Consider the following 6,000-nt stretch of genomic DNA (forward strand, 5'->3'; position numbering starts at 1 on the left):
TGGTTCCCAGTGGAATATTCCCCATACACATTCTGTGGGAGCATACTGACATAGCTCTAGACTCGGCCTTTTATTTTCTAATTCTCCTTGGAGAATTAGAACAGGCATTCCAGAGCGTGTAATATAGAGAGAAAAAAGAAAAAATGTCAGATGCCTCATTGATGGATCCAGTAGTTTTGTACAAAAGCACACACCATTCTGATTGTCTCTATATTAACATTGTACTCACCAAACAGCTTCCTTAAAGTGACTGGAACAAGATAAATATCAACTGGATAATTACCTAAGGAAAAAGAATAAAAAAGAAATCAACCCAAATAAAAAAGCAAAAAATGGGTCAGTTTAGCAAGTGTGTCTTCCAGGATCATAGGCTCACAAACTATACAGTCAAGAGAGTGAAACAATTTTAAAATCAAAAGTTAGAGCCTTTTATAAGTCTTCAGACATATAATTTCATAAATCAAGCATTTATTTTGTGCAAAGTGTTATATTAGGTACCCTAAGATGGTATAAAGAATTCAAAACAGAGTAATACAAGGAAATTAACACTAGTCCTTAGTCAGGAAGAGTCCAGTTATGGCATTCTAATTAAATTAACCTTCCATTTTGGTCTACAGACATTTTATCAATTTGAGATTGCTTAATGGGGCCATTTTGAAACCTATCAAGAAACTTTCCTCTAAAAGAAATAGAAATATTAATTTTCTTAATTTCACATTGTCTTCCACTAATGAGATAAATGGATTCAGACCCAACACACATATCCAGAGATTACCATGAGCCAAGACCTGTGTATATACGTTTGATATACGGTCTTTTATTCAACATTTCAAGTTGAGAAAATCTTATTACAAAGATCATTTGCCTCACCATTGCTGAATTTTTTTATTGGCTGTTGATGCTAATTCATCACTGGATTTTCTTAACTCTGCCTGTTGCTCTTTTGGACTTGGAGGCATGTGGTTCTCTTTCAGTGAGCTACAACTCCAGCTCTCATCTTTTAACAGCAAACTAGAGAAGAACTCACTCCCCATCTCTGAGGACACAGTGTTCTCTTCATTTTAACAACAAAAAGTCACCAGAGAGAAGACTCAAAGGCTTTTCTCTTTGGAAAAGGAATCTTTAATTGTTTCAGAGGGGGATGAATCTTCGGCTCTCTCTAGACTTGATTTTCCTCATCATTAAATGGGAGGACTTTACCTTTAGCTTGATTTACCAGAATACATCAAGCCCTGCATGATCAGTGTTTCACTGTTATCATCCACTTAATGTGTATGGGTTGAAGGTACCTTAAGTTGTGGACTAGCTGCTGCCCATATTGGGTCATCAATGCACTTGTCAAGCCCATGTAACCACATGAAGTGTGGTAGAAATATAAACATTTACTTTGAAATAATTCCATGTGCATAGCTGGGGAAAAAGTCTTCTTTCCCTGAGAGGAATGAGTAATTTCTCCCTTTTCAAGAAGTGTACAGTAGAAAATGTAATGAGATTGGAATGGATTCCAAATCAGTGACCTTTTTAAGGCTGAAACCACTATTTTAAGTGAAAACTTTAAGTTCATACAGTTTCTTACAGTAATTCTACTTTTATTTTTTAGTCATTGTGCTTAATCTTTTAGGAAAAAAAAGAACTAACCGGTTATTTTTTACTAAAGTATGTGAATTACAAACAGGATGTGCGATGACCAGGCAGAAAGATATTTAAAGGTATAATTATTCTAAAGGAAGATGAGAAAAAATTCATCTGCTACAGATTCAACTGTCTTTTAAATGCCTCCCTTGTCGTGGAGTAAATGACTACTCAAAAGGATTTCACAAAAGACTTAAATCTCACCCTTAGCAATCAAACCGGTCGGCCACAGCTCAAATGCCTCGTTAGCAAAATGAAATTGCACAACAGACAAAATATGGCAAGAGAATGTAGACATTTCCATGGGGGGAAGAAAGGAAGAAAGAAAAAGCAACCATAGCGAACTCTGCTTGTATAAACAAAGAATGTTTTAGTGGAATAAATGTAAGCTTTCTCTTGAAGGAATCCCAGTTAGAATGTCATTGGAAATGGCAAAACTATTACAGCATCAGAGCAGTAATATATTCCAACTTTATTACCACTGAGGCACAAAGCTAAATTTGTCAGGGGGAAAGGTAAACAAAAATTACTGACATTGCAACAGATAAAGTGATCTTGTGAGACTCAATATTGAGAAAGAAAAATCAAATAGCTAATATTTCTGTTGTAATTCCAGTGATTGCTAAGACTTCTGCCAAGGGATAAATTTACTTTTCCTTCTCTCATTATAAATTTCTATATAGAGCTATTTTAATGCAGTAAGGATTGTATTTTCATATTTTAATAAATCCTTCACATTGAATTTGTCCTCCATTTCGGATTTGATTAGGAAATACTAAATTGAGAAGGCGGGTTTTCCATCTTTTTAAAAACAAGTATGCACCATAAGCATTTTCAGCTGATGTCTGCCTTAAGCAATCTTGGTAGAGCTGTCAATCGGTGGCAGGTGCTTGTTTAAGGAATAGAACCTGTGAATAGATTTAGCCTTTCTTGCTCACAGGCAGCTGCTCATTCACACACACTCATCTCTTCTGCCTCAAATTCTTCCACCAATCCCGCCTCTTGGATTGACCGACATCTACCTAGCAGTTGAACAAATTGCAGATTCTAATTACATGTCCCGACAGCTTGTTCAACTTAATCTTTCACCAACTGAATTTCATGCATTGCCCCTTGGTGTTCCTTCCCTCTGTTCACTCTTTTATATAAGTCCTTACATTTGATATGCTTTAACATGGATTTGACTAAAAAAAAAAAAAAAAGAAAAAACCAAGTCAGCAAACCCTTGTTTGTGTTCATTCAAGAAATGATGAACAAATTTAGCTGTTATGGTAATAATCCTGAGGTGAGGGAGAAAATATCACCTATGTGACAAGAGATCATTTTAACGCTATAACTAAAATAGTATTCTATGAATAGAGGCCATAGAATTTTCTACAAATAGACTTGTAGGGACTCACACTTTGAATCATATTATACTTATAGGTTTGCTCTATATACTGATAAACTTCTGAACCTAAAGATTCTCTATAATTAAACTAGCAGGAATAGAATCTGTCCCTTACCCACTTTATAAGAATGTCTGGTGGGAGACGTCCAATAGTGACCTTCACATTCCAGATGGAAAAGCTTTGTCCCCAGAGTGCAATTAGAGTGATTAAAAATAGGCAGCTTTGGTGAGTCTTAAAGTTTCTTCCCTAAACAAGCAGCATCAGCAACTGGAAATTTGTTAGACATGCAAATTATCCAGTCCCACCTGAGACCTCAGCCCAGATCTATGAATCAAAAATTTTGGAGTGACCCCAGCAATATGGGCTTTAATAAGCCCTTAGGATGATTCTGATGTATGCTCAAATTTGAGAATCATTGATCCATGACACAGCATTCTGAATGGCCAAGAATAAACAATATCACCCACTGTTTAATTATGCTTTCCCTTAAGAAAAGGTTTAAATGCTTAAAAGGTAGGTTCTTTATAGAGACAATGCATTCAGATATATGGGAGATATGTCCACCATTCAGACTTAAAATATAATGTTAAGGGACTTTAATCCTTATGTCTTTTTCTGGCACAACTCAGCTTCAGGCAGGCTCTCCAATCAGAGAGATTTCTAATCAGCTTTTCTACTTCTTTTAAACCCCCACAGCCGATCTACTTTGCCTGACTTCCCCAGAGCCTAGAAAATGACCCTGGACACCTTTCTCTAATTGATTAGCTCTGGCTGATTTGCCTGAATGCTAAACCACTGTGTAACAGTACTAAGTTATACTTAATGACAGAGTCTACTGTTTTGACGAGTGCTGCGTACGACTGACTGAGCTAAAAGGATTGCTGGCTATGAGTGACTTTTAGTTTTAGAATTCATTTCAAAGACTCACAAGGCTCAGGAAGCTTGAAAACCACAGATAATGTATACAGTAGCCGGAGTCCCCTGGAGGCTCCTTTCTAGGGTCTCTCATTTGAATTGGTGCAGAACTGAAGTAGAGAGTCAGAAAGTAACTTTGCTTATAAAAATCGCTTAGGAAAAGGAACTCAAGATTGTGGGTGATATGTGTGTATGTGTGCACACGCATGTATGTTTCCTTAATTCTAACCTGAAAATATCCCATTTTTGGATACTTAAAATACTTATATGCATTTTGATACAGAAAAGCAAAGTATGCAAAAGGAGGCTAGAATGTAAGCGAAACAGTGATATTCTGGAGAAACATGTTGTAACTGTCACTCCAGGCCTCCCTTAGGAGAAAACAAACTTGTCAGCTATTTTGGAATGGTTGCTCTTTTTCAGGAATTAGAATAACTGAAGTGTGATACTATGTTCTGTATGCTTTAAAATCTGTGACCCTCCCCTGTTGCTGGTCATATCTTCAGCATTTGAATGTCCATTGTCTGTCACCGAGGGCATTTTCTCATTGGCTCTTTTCCCCATTGTCCCATTCCTCACACTCACCCCTAATTACCAAATAGCTCCAATGAAATCACAGTCACTCCTTCCTGTGTTTCCACCATTGTGTACATCTTCATTTGCACACCCTATTTTTTAATCCAAGTTAAAGCCTCACCAACAAGGTGGTACTTAGAACAATCACCCACTTCTGGCCACTTTGGTGATGGGAAATACATCTCTGCAGGGGAAGGAGCTGGATCAGACTGACAGGGTTTCACTCAGACTATTTCAAACAAGGCGGGACCTTGACCTCATTCCCGACTTTCGCCATCCATTGTGGTTGGTTTCTTGTTTTCTCTTTCTCTTTTTTAACAGAAACTCTTAAGCTGAAGGCTAAATTACAGTGGGGACTTGCCTTTGTCTACAGTCTATGGTTTCTGTATTGGTTCAAGTCTTGAAATCTTGAAACAAGCCTAAATTAAAATTTTCTCTTAGCTTAAGAAAAAAAGTTACACATTGTCAAGACCCTCATGTGTGTGGTCCATTAAAAAGGTCTTGATATTGGAAGGTAACAGCAAATTGTTTCTTATCCCACAAAAGCTTTGCCTTTCAGTGTCATTTGTGGTGGTTTTCGTAGGTCAGTGGTGCAATTCAACACTATAAGCCATAATAATAATTTTTGGCACAACTGTTATTACAACAGGACTTGCCTGGGTTCCAGCTATTAATGTTTATAGACAGTAGGAAGCTCACGCTGAGGAGACATTGGTAGCTTCCTGGACAAGGGCAAAGGAAGGAACTAGCATATTGTACGTACTGTGTACATGCACAGAACACTGATCTGTGCACCTCTGGGGTGTTCTCAGAGGGGCAGGCCCTCTGAGGGAAGATTCAGGTAGGAAACAAATCTAGAACCTCTCTTGCCTTTGATGGTTACTGATGGCAACCGTGTTTCCCACTGAATAACTTGGTGGATAATTTTGATAGTAAACTGAACTCATTCTGAGCCAGCACAACAGTCAATCCACAAAGAAAAGGGTAGCATATCATACTGCCTGAAACCTTCTCTCCCTGAGAGGCGATCATGAATTTCCTATACAGGGCAAAAAAAAAGCCTATTCATATCCTGTATTCACAGTTTGAAGGACCCATCGCAAATGACCTTCAAAGACTGACAGGGGTAGGGTAGAAGGGAGGCAAAAATGCAGAGAAAAAGATGTTACCTTGAAAAACGACGTAAGAAATCCTAATATTCCCGTAGTTGATCCTAAAGTTTGTTCCCATGTCTACAGTTATTTTTAAATAACTTCACTACACTTTGAAATTCCTTAGTGGTGGTATATCAGTAATACTTAACTGAATTTTTCCGGTTCTATTCTTTGCTGCCTATGAATGTAATCTCTACGACTTGCCATTTGAGTGCACGCACACACACATATAATGGTATATGCATCATATATTACTCATTTTGTGGGAAACACAATGTATTATAATCAAAAAGATTCCAGCACATTCTTTCAGTGTGTTTCAGTGATAATTT

Source organism: Mandrillus leucophaeus, unplaced genomic scaffold, assembly GCF_000951045.1.
Source record: "Mandrillus leucophaeus isolate KB7577 unplaced genomic scaffold, Mleu.le_1.0 Scaffold974, whole genome shotgun sequence".
In the NCBI taxonomy this organism is placed as follows: domain Eukaryota; kingdom Metazoa; phylum Chordata; class Mammalia; order Primates; family Cercopithecidae; genus Mandrillus; species Mandrillus leucophaeus.